Genomic DNA, 16,520 nt, shown 5'->3' with positions numbered 1-16,520 from the left:
ACATTCCCGACAAGCCCGGAATTTTTGTTTCGGATTAGCACTTGCACAACTGTAATGGTGTAAAGTTTTGCATTTAACACACATAATACCTTTCGCCGCTCGCTTGTTGCAGTAGCATTTGTCTGAGTATACACGATAATGTTCACCACGAGGTTGACCGGAAGACGATGTGGACGCTATACTCGCGATTGCGTTAACGAAATTTGTCGATTTTCCCATCCTTTCTTCTGATATTTTTACAATCACATGGCATGTAACACATTTCTCTTCACTGTAAATGTTTTGTTTTTTACATTTTGCACACTTATTACCACTGTTTTTGTTCACATTTGCGGAGCTAACACACACTATACCTTCACCTATAGTGCGACTGCGCACGTAGTGGAATACTGATTTGAAAAGGTCGACCGTCTCCGGCTGATGTCGGTCGTAGGCGGAATCCATCGATATCGGAGCGAATGTAATCAGCCTAACAAGCCTATACATGTAAGATATGTTGGACTGTCGGCTGATCAATTGGTGCGTGAGTGGGGCCCTTGTGTCGCGAAAAAAAATCCTATTCTGTACTTCCGAATGCTCACTCCATGGATATTCCTACTCTATGGATTGATTACATTTTCTTACTGGAATATGCCAATGTGGAACAAAAAACTCTCAAATTACATGTGTGTAAATATCTGACTGTCTATAATAATGATTGTTCTGTTGCGGGCCAACGGAAGAGGATGAATGTCGGATTTTACAAAAAACTGTCAAGGAACAAAATATTTGTATACTATTGGAATTGCAACAACCAGCTCCAACTAAACAAGAATATATTAGACTATTCAGCGTTACTAAGTGATGCAGCAGTCCCACATGAAGACAAACGAGATGCAACTAGCACAGCAACTCAAAAGATGCCAGGTAAATAAATGTCGTCACTAGAAAATAAAACTTACAGACACTTATACCAGTGAACAAAACAAAACGTGCTGAAGTGTGTGTGTGTGTGTGTGTGTGTGTGTGTTTAACCTGCGATGAACCCAATCACCACCCGTGCACAATTTTCCAGGGAAAACTGAACAATTGAAGATTGTAGAAGGGCACGCAGCTATCAAAGTGGTCGACAACTAACGGCAATAATCGTTAACAGGAAACCAAAGGAAAAGGACAGTTCTCAGTAGGACATAGAGGTGAGAATCAGAACTATTAGTTTTGTAGCTACCCCTTACTGTTTGTGTAATACCGGTAATCGTGCTGTTGTCTAATGTAAAAAGATAAACTGATTAATTGAAACGGATAAATATCGGCATCGTATTTAAGTACAGGAAGAAAGCTGAGTATTAAGGGTAGGCCTAACAGTGTGATTCCAAGGCAGACCATTCACATGGTACCATGTTGGAATAAAGTGTTCAGTCTGTGTCACAGCAGGGAGAAGGAAATATTGGTGCCGGTAGTATTTTATATGGAGCGAACATGGAAATATACAATGAGAAACTGGAAAGAGGACAGAAAAAAGTTTGTGTTACTGTAGTACAAACGTTGAGAAAAAGTAACCAGAAATTTAATATTATGCGAATTAGTTCACTACCTTACGGTACTACAACCGTTACTTTGCATTCTCATTTTTTGCCTTTCTCATCTCACAACCATAACTTATGCTGTTCGCTACACTACAGACACCACAGATCAGTCTTGTCTCACCAATCAGTATTGGGGGGAGTGTGGGGTTGGCGGCTGTCACACTTTAGCCATGTATCACAGAAGTGGAAAGCAACTCACATATTTGATAACTGAGTTTAGTCAAAGTACAGGTCAACTTGAACAGCAATTTCTACAGTTTGAAAATAGAATGCAATCTTTAGAAGATATCTGAAAATGAGATGTCAGAATGCTGGAAAATGAGTGTGATAATTAAATGCAGTTATTCAAAGAGCACTGTAAAACACAAATGAAGAAAGTATGCACTGATTGTCAAATTAACTGTTCAAAACTGGGCAAGCAGTGCAGCCTGTAGAGACGAGTAAAGTACTTAAAGAACATTTAAACTGGGTTCAGCAGAAGGGTAACTGACGTGAAGTTAAACCATTTGTTTAGAAATATTACTGTCAAAAGTGCCTTTCTTAATTTGAGGTTTTAGCCACATGCCTCAGCGTACATTGGGGAATTTTTATAAGTTTATTGGGACATCCTACAGATGCCTTAGAACGACAAGGGGTAGCAATCCATGTTTAATTTTGGGGAGGTGCCTGATGCAGGTGTTATAGAGGCAGTATCTGAGCATCCAGCCAAATCTGGGATTCTGAATAAATCATTTGGACAACCTGTTGGAAGCCAAAAACTACTATTTTGGGTTTAGAAAACACGCTACAAAAGTATGTGTGACAATAGTTTTTAGTGGCCAGAACCTAAAATAATATCAGGAACGTTAGAATATCACCAATTTTTACTAGGTAACATGAGTGAATGGTTTATGAAGGAGTTAAATTGTCCGTGCAGAACAGACTGTTACAGGAAGCATTCATCTTCGGTAATATATATCGTGGTGTTTGAAAAGATTCTCAGCAACTTTTCACATAATGCTAGAGGCTTCATACCATGTGAGTTAATTTTAGAGAAAATACTGACAAGGGAACCTCCCCATCGCACCCCCCTCAGATTTAGTTATAAGTTGGCACAGTGGATAGGCCTTGAAAAACTGAACACAGATCAATCGAGAAAACAGGAAGAAGTTGTGTGAAACTATGAAAAAATAAGCAAAATATACAACCTGAATAGACCATTCGCAAGATAGGCAACAACATGGAAAAAGCAACAGCCAGAGTGCCGTGGTCCCGTGGTTAGCGTGAACAGCTGCGGATTAAGAGGTCCTTGGTTCAAGCCTTCCCTCAGTTAAAAAGTTTAACTTTTTATTTTCAGTTTATGTGACAAACGCTTGTGTTTTCATCACTTTTTTGGGAGTGATTATCACATCCACAAGAAAACCTAAATCGGGCAAGGTAGAAGAATTTTTGTACCCATTCGCCAAGTGTACAAGTTAGGTGGGTCGACAACAGATTCCTGTCATGTGACGCATATGCCGTCACCAGTGTCGTATAGAATATATCAGACGTGTTTTCCTGTGGAGGAATCGGTTGACCTATGACCTTGCGATCAAATGTTTTCGGTTCCCATTGGAGAGGCACGTCCTTTCATCGACTAATCGCACGGTTTTGCGGTGCGGTCGAAAAACACAAGACACTAAGCTTGTTGTTGTTGTTGTGGTCTTCAGTCCTGAGACTGGTTTGATGCAGCTCTCCATGCTACTCTATCCTGTGCAAGCTTTTTCATCTCCCAGTACCTACTGCAACCTACATCCTTCTGAATCTGCTTAGTGCATTCATCTCTTGGTCTCCCTCTACGATTTTTACCCTCCACGCTGCCCTCCAATACTAAATTGGTGATCCCTTGATGCCTCAGAACATGTCCTACCAACCGATCCCTTCTTCTGGTCAAGTTGTGCCACAAACTTCTCTTCTCCCCAATCCTATTCAATACTTCCTCATTAGTTATGTGATCTACCCATCTAATCTTCAGCATTCTTCTGTAGCACCACATTTCGAAAGCTTCTATTCTCTTCTTGTCCAAACTATTTATCGTCCATGTTTCACTTCCATACATGGCTACACTCCATACGAATACTTTCAGAAATGACTTCCTGACACTTAAATCAATACTGGATGTTAACAAATTTCTCTTCTTCAGAAACGCTTTCCTTGCCATTGCCAGTCTACATTTTATATCCTCTCTACTTCGACCATCATCAGTTATTTTGCTCCCCAAATAGCAAAACTCCTTTACTACTTTAAGTGCCTCATTTCCTAATCTAATTCCCTCAGCATCACCCGACTTAATTAGGCTACATTCCATTATCCTTGTTTTGCTTTTGTTGATGTTCATCTTATACCCTCCTTTCAAGACACTGTCCATTCCATTCAACTGCTCTTCCAAGTCCTTTGCTGTCTCGGACAGAATTACAATGTCATCGGCGAACCTCAAAGTTTTTATTTCTTCTCCATGAATTTTAATACCTACTCCGAATTTTTCTTTTGTTTCCTTTACTGCTTGCTCAATATACAGATTGAACAACATCGGGGAGAGGCTACAACCCTGTCTTACTCCCTTCCCAACCACTGCTTCCCTTTCATGTCCCTCGACACTCATAACTGCCATCTGGTTTCTGTACAAATTGTAAATAGCCTTTCGCTCCCTGTATTTTACCCCTGCCACCTTTAGAATTTGAAAGAGAGTATTCCAGTCAACATTGTCGAAAGCTTTCTCTAAGTCTACAAATGCAGGTTTGCCTTTCCTTAATCTTTCTTCTAAGATAAGTCGTAAGGTCAGTATTGCCTCACGTGTTCCAGTGTTTCTACGGAATCCAAACTGATCTTCCCCGAGGTTGGCTTCTACTAGTTTTTCCATTCGTCTGTAAAGAATTCGTGTTAGTATTTTGCAGCTGTGACTTATTAAGCTGATAGTTCGGTAATTTTCACATCTGTCAACACCTGCTTTCTTTGGGATTGGAATTATTATATTCTTCTTGAAGTCTGAGGGTATTTCGCCTGTCTCATACATCTTCCTCACCAGATGGTAGAGTTTTGTCAGGACTGGCTCTCCCACGGCCGTCAGTAGTTCCAATGGAATATTGTCTACTCCGGGGGCTTTGTTTCGACTCAGGTCTTTCAGTGCTCTGTCAAACTCTTCACGCAGTATCATATCTCCCATTTCATCTTCATCTACATCCTCTTCCATTTCCATAATATTGTCCTCAAGTACATCGCCCTTGTATAGACCCTCTATATACTCCTTCCACCTTTCTGCTTTCCCTTCTTTGCTTAGAACTGGGTTTCCATCTGAGCTCTTGATATTCATACAAGTCGTTCTCTTATCTCCAAAGGTCTCTTTAATTTTCCTGTAGGCGGTATCTATATTACCCCTAGTTAGATAGGCCTCTACATCCTTACATTTGTCCTCTAGCCATCCCTGCTTAGCCATTTTGCACTTCCTGTCGATCTCATTTTTGATACGTTTGTATTCCTTTTTGCCTGTTTCACTTACTGCATTTTTATATTTTCTCCTTTCATCAATTAAATTCAATATTTCTTCTGTTACCCAAGGATTTCTACTAGCCCTCGTCTTTTTACCTACTTGATCCTCTGCTGCCTTCACTACTTCATCCCTCAAAGCTACCCATTCTTCTTCTACTGTATTTCTTTCCCCCATTCCTGTCAATTGCTCCCTTATGCTCTCCCTGAATCTCTGTACCACCTCTGGTTCTTTCAGTTTATCCAGGTCCCATCTCCTTAAATTCCCACCTTTTTGCAGTTTCTTCAGTTTTAATCTACAGGTCATAACCAATAGATTGTGGTCAGAGTCCACATCTGCCCCTGGAAATGTCTTACAATTTAAAACCTGGTTCCTAAATCTCTGTCTTACCATTATATAATCTATCTGATACCTTTTAGTATCTCCAGGGTTCTTCCATGTATACAACCTTCTTTCATGATTCTTAAACCAAGTGTTAGTTATGATTATGTTGTGCTCTGTGCAAAATTCTACCAGGCGGCTTCCTCTTTCATTTCTGTCCCCCAATCCATATTCACCTACTATGTTTCCTTCTCTCCCTTTTCCTACACTCGAATTCCAGTCACCCATGACTATTAAATTTTCGTTTCCCTTCACAATCTGAATAATTTCTTTTATTTCATCATACATTTCTTCAATGTCTTCGTCATCTGCAGAGCTAGTTGGCATATAAACTTGTACTACTGTAGTAGGTGTGGGCTTCGTATCTATCTTGGCCACAATAATGCGTTCACTATGCTGTTTGTAGTAGCTTACCCGCATTCCTATTTTCCTATTCATTATTAAACCTACTCCTGCATTACCCCTATTTGATTTTGTGTTTATAACCCTGTAGTCACCTGACCAGAAGTCTTGTTCCTCCTGCCACCGAACTTCACTAATTCCCACAATATCTAACTTCAACCTATCCATTTCCCTTTTTAAATTTTCTAACCTACCTGCCCGATTAAGGGATCTGACATTCCACGCTCCGATCCGTAGAACGCCAGTTTTCTTTCTCCTGATAACGACATCCTCTTGAGTAGTCCCCGCCCGGAGATCCGAATGGGGGACTATTTTACCTCCGGAATATTTTACCCAAGAGGACGCCATCATCATGTAATCATACAGTAAAGCTGCATGCCCTCGGGAAAAATTACGGCTGTAGTTTCCCCTTGCTTTCAGCCGTTCGCAGTACCGGCACGGCAAGGCCGTTTCGGTTATTGTTACAAGGCCAGATCAGTCAATCATCCAGACTGTTGCCCTTGCAACTACTGAAAAGGCTGCTGCCCCTCTTCAGGAACCACACGTTTGTCTGGCCTCTCAACAGATACCCCTCCGTTGTGGTTGCACCTACGGTACGGCTATCTGTATCGCTGAGGCACGCAAGCCTCCCCACCAACGGCAAGGTCCATGGTTCATGGGGGGGGGGGGGGGGGGGGGGACACTAAGCTTATTACAGTGAAAAGAGACGTCAATGAACGAACGGACAGATCATAATTTTGCGAAAATGAAGAAGGAAAATTTTTCAGCCGAACGATGATTTGAACCGAGGACCTCTTATTCCGCAGCCACTCACGCTAACCACGGGACCACGGCGCTCCTGAGCTCACATTCTCCGTGATTTTGCTTATCTTCAACATGGACTACTCAGTTTGTATATTTTGCTTATTTTTTCATAGTTCCACACAACTTCTTCCGTGCTTAGTTTTTCAAGGCCTATCCACTGTGCCAACTTATAACTAAATCTGAGGGGGGTGCGATGGGGAGGTTCCCTTGTGAGCAATGTAGTTAAGGATGAGGTGGAGTTTGTGATTGTAAGAAAAGAACAGATTGGCAAAGGAAAGGATGGAATAAAAATCTGAAGAGCAGAAGAAGAGGTATAACAACTAGGCCAAACTTACTAGTTTTCATTTAGTGAAGCAAATATCAGTAAAGACAAAGGATAAATTGTGGAGAATGTCTGTTCAGTGAAGAAATAGTGATTAGTGTATAGGCATTGTAGTCACTAAATCTCATCATAATGTATTTAGGTTTGGTGTATCTTCAGTCTAAGAAGGTTAGTGAAGATAATTGATTTGAAGCCATATTTAACTGGTAGTGAACAGAACAATTATTGTTTAGGGTCCACCACATTATGATATTTGGACAAATGTATAACAAGTATTGGAAGGTCACTGGTGACATTAGTGCTGCTTATATTTTCCCATTTGTAGTGTCCATGCCTTCTGCTGCTCTATGTATAGGCATTCAGAAGGTGTGTGGCAGGCAAGAGAGGGCACTTCCCCCTCGCCCCTTGTAACTTGGAGTACGAGTTTTTATTCATGCACTTTTAGAAGTGATTTCTCATGTTTCTGATAAACATGTCATTTTGTCAGTTGTAGTATGTACCAATACAGTTTAGTTCTTGTAGAGTGACACATATAAAAACTGACAAATTCATTTACGTAAAAAAATGGCAAATTTGAGTCTTGCGCCAGCCCCACTCCCATTACCACCACAACCACACCCTCCCTCCTCCAGATAAATTTTTACAGGTGCCCATTATCATGTGGTAAGCAATAATGAGCTAATTGATCTGGGGAATAGGTAAAAAGGTTTCATGTTACTTTATGATTTATGAGTCATTGTGTCTAACTTTGTATCTTATGTTAGTTGGGAATAAGTATTACAATGAATAGACAGGTGGAGTAGGAAGTATAGTTTACGGAGGGTAATTTTATGTATTATACTGATTTGAATCAGGGTGGGCTTTACAGTGAAACCCAACATGATATCAGAAAAGGGAGATGGGTATTGAAATTTTCAAACAGGAAATCTGCATACCGTCTGACCACATATGTTTGTGCAATTTGGGGAGTGCACTTTTTTCCTGTTGAACAATTCAGCTCAAAATGATGTGCTAGGGATTATTTGTTATTTGCAAGAAAAAGGCTGTCGAGGAAAATGGTGAGTAATCGTTAAAAGTTCTCAACTTAAATGTATATGAGCCCAAGGAAGTATAGTATGAGGGGTACTGCACTATGCCTGGCACATGATTCCAAAGAGGCCGTGAGAGAATTTGTATATATTGTTGTACAGTATTAGTAGGGAGTTTGAAGAGACTACGCATAACTAAATGGTGTCTCTCTACTGATAAAGATATCAATATATACCTTGTGCATGGAGATTTATATTTCAAAAGTTCATGTCTACCATGGAAAAAGCACAGTGGAAAGAAGGTGAGATTCTAAGAGCATACACGGAACTGCTGTATCCTAGAGGGTTTCAGTGTGAATATATAGAGTGGCAGATTTTGTATTTGTGAGTTGTGGAAATGACTGTTGGATTAGGCTGTGAATTAAAATTATTTTGTTCTGAAGTTGGAGACCTTTTTCTTCCTCTCCCTCAGTTTCTCTGTTAATGAATGACAGTGACTGTGTAAATATTTTTAGCTGAGAATATTGTGGTCATTATGGTAATTAGCTGAGTAGCATGAATTTTATTTCACCAGGTTTTTCTGGGGTGGATTTTGTTCCTCATACTGTGTTGTAAGAGTGATAGGCTCTGTGCCATTTTTAAATATGTCAGGTGTTATCACTGGCTTGCTTATTTTTTGTCTAATTTTCAGCCATGATTAAGATACTTGGTGATCCCCTTAAGATATTTGGGTTTAGAATTTGTGATTGTCCCAGCATGATTCGATCTCCCACTTCAGAAACCAACTAGAGCTTTCATGTTGTGTATTGATTATAGTATAACAGGTAATTCTTTGGTGTAGTGTACTATTAGTTTATATGTAATTTTTTTTTTTTTTGAGGAGAAGCTCCAGGATGTAGAATATGTTACAAAACAATAATATATAATATATCTTTATTTATTAAAAACATGAGAGAGAGAGAGAGAGAGAGAGAGAGAGAGAGAGAGAGAGAGAGAGATACACCAATGTCCCTTCCTAAGTGAAATTTATTTATTTTATTCATCTGGTGATGAACTTACAATGATTCTGGATTATTCACCATAATATAGTGACAACAAATGGCTTAAAATAAAACCATGGAAAGCTAAAATCAGGATGACTGGACAAAGAAAACACCATCCTCATGAATATATCAGCATCTTAAAAACTGCACTGTCTCATCTGGTTGATCCCTATCCACTTTCTTTTTATTTTACCACAGTTTTGCACACAAAGACACCATCTGATGAATCTGGAACCATGAGCTTGGTGCTCTGCCCTTGCCATTAAATTCATTCCTTTTGGAAAGCTACTCCAGATCTGGAAGCATGCCACTATTTTCCATGCATATCTTCATGCCCTCCCCTCATTCCAAAACTAAGCCAGTACTATCATGCACTGTAGATCTTGGCTCAAGATTTTCCTGCAAAAGGATTATAGTACTGTAATATGACAAGACCTTAAATTATCCCCTTTTATTATTAACCACTTTTCTGAATCTTTTAAATAATATTTAATTATGTAGTGTGCATATTGATGAATATTGTTTTAGCTACCTATTTAAACATACATATTTTACTCAGTAATCTTTTTCATATCCTTGGGTAATTTATTATACAATTTTATTCCAACCGCACATACACAGACACAAGCAGAATATAACTGCTTGTGTCTGTGTATGTGCGGTTGGATATGGGTGTGTGTGCGCGAGTGTATACCTGTCCTTTTTTACCCCTAAGGTAAGTCTTTCCACTCCCGGGATTGGAATGACTCCTTACCCTCTCCCTTAAAACCCACATCCTTTTGTCTTTCCCTCTCCTTCCCTCTTTCCTGATGAAGCAACCGTTGGTTGCAGAAGCTTGAATTTTGTGTGTTTGTTTGTGTGTCTATCAACCTGCCAGCGCTTTCGTTTGGTAAGTCGCAACTTCTTTGTTTTACATATATATATCACTTTGCCACGAAGAAAAATGATCCTAATCCTACTCCTAATGATCCAACTTCCCAGGACACTATCCAAATTGAACCCTGCCTGTAACAGTTCCGTCCTCCGTCGCAGCGGGACCCACCTCCTCTTCCACAAAATCACCCTCTCCAAACCTTCCAGGAATTTCTGCCTTCCAGCCTTGCATCTCAATCGTTCTTAAAAAACCTTAATCCTACTCCCAACATCACCACTGCTGAAGCCCAGGCTATCCGTGATCTGAAGGCTGACCGATCCATCGTCATTCTTCCGGCGGACAAGGGTTCCACGACCGTGGTACTTGATCGTCGGGAGTATGTGGCTGAGGGACTGCGTCAGCTTTCAGACAACACCACATACAAAGTTTGCCAAGGTAATCCCATTCCCGATGTCCAGGCGGAGCTTCAAGGAATCCTCAGAACCTTAGGCCCCCTGCAAAACCTTTCACCTGACTCCATCAACCTCCTGACCCAACCGACACCCCGCACCCCTACCTTCTACCTTCTTCCCAAAATTCACAAACCCAATCATCCCAGCCGCCCCACTGTAGCTGGTTACAAAGCCCCCACAGAACGTATCTCTGCCTACGTAGATCAACACCTTCAACCCATTACATGCAGTCTCCCATCCTTCATCAAAGACACCAACCACTTTCTCGAACGCCTGGAATCCTTACCCATTCTGTTACCCCGGAAACCATCCTTGTAACCATTGATGCCACTTCCTTATACACAAATATTCCGCACGTCCAGGGCCTCGCTGCGATGGAGCATTTCCTTTCACGCTGATCACCTGCCACCCTACATAAAACCTCTTTCCTCATTACCTTAGCCAGCTTCATCCTAACCCACAACTTCTTCACTTTTGAAGGCCAGACATACCAACAATTAAAGGGAACAGCCATGGGTGCCAGGATGGCCCCCTCGTACGCCAACCTATTCATGGGTTGCCTAGAGGAAGCCTTCTTGGTTACCCAGGCCTGCCAACCCAAAGTTTGGTACAGATTTATTGATGACATCTTCATGATCTGGACTACTCCAGAATTTCCTCTCCAACCTCAACTCCTTTGGTTCCATCAGATTCACCTGGTCCTACTCCAAATCCCACGCCACTTTCCTTGATGTTGACCTCCATCTGTCCAATGGCCAGCTTCACACGTCCGTCCACATCAAACCCACCAACAAGCAACAGTACCTCCATTATGACAGCTGCCACCCATTCCACATCAAACGGTCCCTTCCCTACAGCCTAGGTCTTCGTGGCAAACGAATCTGCTCCAGTCCAGAATCCCTGAACCATTACACCAACAACCTGACAACAGCTTTCGCATCCCGTAACTACCCTCCCGACCTGGTACAGAAGCAAATAATCAGAGCCACTTCCTCATCCCCTCAAACCCAGAATCTCCCACAGAAGAACCACAAAAGTGCCCCACTTGTGACAGGACACTTTCCGGGACTGGACCAGACTCTGAATGTGGCTCTCCAGCAGGGATACGACTTCCTCAAATCCTGCCCTGAAATGAGATCCATCCTTCATGAAATCCTCCCCACTCCACCAAGAGTGTCTTTCTGCCGTCCACCTAACCTTCGTAACCTGTTAGTTCATCCCTATGAAATCCCCAAACCACCTTCCCTACCCTTTGGCTCCTATCCTTGTAACCACCCCCGGTGTAAAACCTGTCCCATGCACCCTCCCACCACCACCTACTCCAGTCCTGTAACCCGGAAGATGTACACGATCAAAGGCAGAGCCACGTGTGAAAGCACCCACATGATTTACCAACTGACCTGCCTACACTGTGATGCATTCTATGTGGGAATACCCAGCAACAAACTGTCCATTTGCATGAATGGACACAGGCAGACGGTGTTTGTTGGTAATGAGGATCACCCTGTGGCTAAACATGCCTTGGTGTACAGCCAGCACATCTCGGCACAGTGTTACACCGTCCAGGTTATCTGGATACTTCCCACCAACACCAACCTATCCGAACTCTGGAGATGGGAACTTGCTCTTCAATATATCCTCTCTTCCCGTTACCCACCAGGCCTCAATCTCCGCTAATTTCAAGTTGCTGCCACTCATACCTCACCTGTCATTCAACAGCATCTTTGCCTCTGCACTTCTGCCTCGACTGACGTCTCTGCCCAAACTCTTTGTCTTTAAATATGTCTGCTTGTGTCTGTATATGTGTGGATGGATATGTGTGTGTGTGCGAGTGTATACCCGTCCTTTTTTCCCCCAAGGTAAGTCTTTTTGCTCCCGGGATTGGAATGACTCCTTACCCTCTCCCTTAAAACCCACATCCTTTCGTCTTTTCCTCTCCTTCCCTCTTTCCTGATGAGGCAACAGTTTGTTGCGAAAGCTTGAATTTTGTCTGTATGTTTGTGTTTGTTTGTGTGTGTATCGACCCGCCAGCGCTTTCGTTTGGTAAGTCACATCATCTCTGTGTGTGTGTGTGTGTGTGTGTGTGTGTGTGTGTGTGTGTCTATATATATAATTAATAGAGGGAAACATTCCACATGGGAAAAATATATCTAAAAACAAAGATGATGTGACTTACCAAACGAAAGCGCTGGCACGTCGATAGACACACAATCATACACACAAAATTCAGCTTTCGTAACAAACTGTTGCCTCATCAGGAAAGAGGGAAGGAGAGGGAAAGACGAAAGGATGTGGGTTTTAAGGGCGAGGGTAAGGAGTCATTCCAATCCCGGGAGCGGAAAGACTTACCTTAGGGGGAAAAAAGGACAGGTATACACTCGCGCGCGCACACACACACACACACACACACACACACATATCCATCCACACATATACAGACACAAGCAGACATATTTAAAGACAAAGAGTTTGGGCAGAGATGTCAGTCGAGGCGGAAGTGCAGAGGCAAAGTTGATGTTGAATGACAGGTGAGGTATGAGTGGCGGCAACATGAAATTAGCGGAGATTGAGGCCTGGTAGGTAACAGGAAGAAAGGATATATTGAAGAGCAAGTTCCCATCTCCGGAGGAGTTCGGATAGGTTGGTGTTGGTGGGAAGTATCTAGATAACCTGGACGGTGTAACACTGTGCCAAGATGTGCTGGCCGTGCACCAAGGCATGTTTAGCCACACACACACACACACACACACACACACACACACACACACACACACACACACACACTTTTTTTCTGTCTTCCCATGCCCATTACAATTTGCGTAGCTTGAGTGTGTGCAAGTATACCTCCAACATGTTTACATAATGACAGGTCTATGTTCTGTGATGCACTATACTATTAATGAAACACTTCTTACAGTTATCTCTGATCTGCACAACAGATTGATAGGTGTACTCACTTGGTACAGTAAAGATACCCAGTTTTTTAAATAGCTCTTTACAATGAGCCTGACTAATACTTTTATGTATTATCTACAAAGGGCCAGTTAGAGAACATTTTCATGCATGCAACTTACCATTTGATGCCTTCCACTCCTCCCATTTTTCCTCGTATACTTCTACCCATGTCATTTTTTCTGCTAATTTTGATACATCCAGCATATAAATCTTGCATTTGGGCAACCCTGGCACCCCTCTAAGCTTGGCACCCGAAGGGACCTTACAGGTGTGATACCCCTGTCAGCAAGGCACCTGAAGTGGCAGCTTGTCACTTGTGCCTTAAATCAGCCCTGTTTCTGCAGTTACAATGAGCCTGACTACTACTTCTGGCCCTATTCTACTGTTTAGAAACTGTATCCATGTTTTGTGCTTCTGATCCCCAGGAAAAAAATCTCATTGCTGAAAACTAGTCGAAATATTATGTAGCTGCAAAACATTGTCTGTTACACCAGTATCTTTGTTTGTTCATTCCATGTTAATGGACAATCAATATTCATCCCTAAAAACTCTGTTTTGTTACGCAGTTTATAAATTCATCACCCATGTTTAATCTGACAGAATTGTGTTCCCTCTTTATGACGAAATGCAGAGTGCTTATTTTTTTCTGTGCAATGTTAATTTATTACATACTGTCAAATTGTAAACACCTTCAAAAGTTTCAATGCAGAAACAAACAGCTTTGATTGCAAGATTCGTGTTATTATTTATATACCGATGATGCCTTTCACCTGATTCAGGCATCTTCAGATTTGCCTACACAAAAAATATAAATTTCATTAGAAGTGGCGTGACCTTATTCTGTAAACATGGACTTACTAGCTAGAGATTGTAACACAACTTACTGATGGTGTTAGGCACATGGGATACTGAGCATACAATACATCTCAGCAAATTATTACCCTTGTTAAATATTCAGAAACATTTTTTGGTGTTCTATAAGTAAATGGTATGGAATATAGCTGAAAAATAGTCAAACTCGGTGACTGGCTTTGTCTTAAAAATATTTTACACACCATAAAATAGAAAAGCAAAAAACAACAGATTTCCTTGTTGAGGCAAGTAATGTGGTACAAGGAATTCAAAACAGAGTGAGACCTATGTAGACCTGTCATCATGTAAACATGTTGGAGGTGTAGTTGCTCATATTTGAGCTACACAAATAGTACTGGACATGGGAACACGGAAAAATGTGCGCCAAATGTATGCAACTCATAGAAGTCGGTGTCAGTGAGCTGTGAGTTATGAAATATTATTTAATTTACAGGTATAGGAAATCATTAATTAGCAAATAATGAGAGCTATTGTGAGTCTTGTATACAACTGATATGAAACTAATCATATTAAAAAATGTGGGTACTCTTTTTACAGATGGTGGTCAAAATAACAAGATAAAAAGAAATAAATAAAGTTCTGTGCTGTAGTCCATAGATGTGAAAATGCATAAAGGACCCCCAAATGGTATTGACAGTTATCAACGATGGACACAAGAGTTAATTGGTTCTACAGCAAGGATGAAGCATTAAGTATTAGGAGCTTCAAACACTGCCTATGTGAGGTGCACAAAAATCAAAACATCTGCCTTCCCAAATATTAAAAATTTTTAGATGAAAGGATTCATGGAGCCAAGTGCCAGCAATGGTTGATGGACCATAATCTCAAAAATACGGAGTAAAGTCTATGGTTAATCAATTATGTATACACAGGAGTATACATAAAGTGAGAAGTAAGCGACAGATGCACTAGATCATGTCACATTATAAACACTTGCCACACAAACCTTAGCAATCATCAGTACCATATGTGGATTATGTATGTTTGTGATAACCAATGTATTCATTCTTCATTCTTAGCTATTTCCATTTCTTCCTGTGCTCAGTACTATTTGTGCAGAGCAAACATGAGCAACTCCACTTTTAACATGTTTATGTGACAACAGATGTATGTAGGCCTGGTCCTTTCTTGTATTCATTTCTATATTGCATGCCTAGAGAAGGTAATTTGTTTTCCTCTTTTCTTTGTCATAATGCATACTATATTTTTATGACAAAGTTGTTTACTGAGTTTGACTTGTTTTAGGCTAGATTCATTTCTATTTATTTATGGGACACCACACAAAGTTTACAAGCATTTGATGGAGGCAAATTATTTCCTGTGATGTTTTGTATGCTCCTTATCTCATGTGCCTAACGCCACCTAGTATAAGTAAGTTGTGTAATAATTTCTTGCAACTAATTCCAATTTTTCAAATTGAGTTCCTACCACTTCTAACAAAATTGATATTTTTTGTGTAGGCCTATCTGAAGATGCCTAAATCAGCCAAAACACTTCATCGGTAAATAAATAATAATTACAACACTGCAACCAACTCTGCTTGTTTCTGCATCATACATTACTGGTTGCTTCACCACCATGCTGTGAGTTGGCAAAAGTTTGAGAATTTCATTTGCTTTCTCAAAAAGGAGTTCTGGTGTTTCTTCATCAGTGACTATGATGTTCATGTCATCAGCAAAGACAACTTTTTCTCCTTGTCTTATACCAGGCATGGCCAAATGCTGCACACAGTGTCAAAGTGCGGAAGTGTGGCACTGGTGCACACATCTCAGCCAGAGGGCAAAGCAAAACAGACACAAATGTGATTAGGCACATACCAAATGAGTGGTGATGGTTCTGCTTCCTTGTCTATGCACTACCAGGGGAACCAAATCACACCCACTCTTGCTTTCCTCTGCTAACTGTAGCCTTACATGAGACATAGGGCCTACTGAGAAATGGCGAGTATTGCAAAGAATGGGAAATCTATATTCTCAGTCATTGAAACCTGATTGGGAACTGCAATTCTTCTTTACAGCAGTAGGTGAAAATTCATAGTGTTTTCCGTGCCACCAATTAATAGGCGACCAGTGCAAGTTCATGATTGAAACACAGTACAGCTCATTTCATAAATACGAGTGTAGTGTACTGAACAGTGAAGAATGGCAAACCAAATTAAGTGCACTTAAGAAAATGGACGAGGCACATCAACAGGTTTTTAATGCAAGTCACAATAATTAATACTTCATCTTGTGTTACATTCATATATATTTTGGTGCACAACATACTGTTTTTAAGTTTTCCAGAATGACAATCGCAGTACATCTGCACCACAAGGAA

The 16,520-nt window shown here is 40.9% G+C and overlaps 1 long non-coding RNA gene across 1 annotated transcript; it reads left to right on the top strand.

Moving 5' to 3' along the window:
* The first annotated feature begins 802 nt into the window (after positions 1 to 802).
* Positions 803 to 15,577, top strand: LOC124715396. Its single transcript, XR_007005652.1, has 3 exons — positions 803 to 906; positions 1,055 to 1,175; positions 14,739 to 15,577. It is a non-coding gene; the product is annotated as an uncharacterized LOC124715396 (long non-coding RNA).
* The last annotated feature ends 943 nt before the right edge of the window (positions 15,578 to 16,520 follow it).

This window comes from Schistocerca piceifrons, chromosome 1 (assembly GCF_021461385.2).
Source record: "Schistocerca piceifrons isolate TAMUIC-IGC-003096 chromosome 1, iqSchPice1.1, whole genome shotgun sequence".
NCBI classification, from domain to species: domain Eukaryota; kingdom Metazoa; phylum Arthropoda; class Insecta; order Orthoptera; family Acrididae; genus Schistocerca; species Schistocerca piceifrons.
The sequence above is the reverse complement of the archived record's forward strand: the minus strand, read 5'-3'. Positions and strand labels throughout refer to the sequence as shown.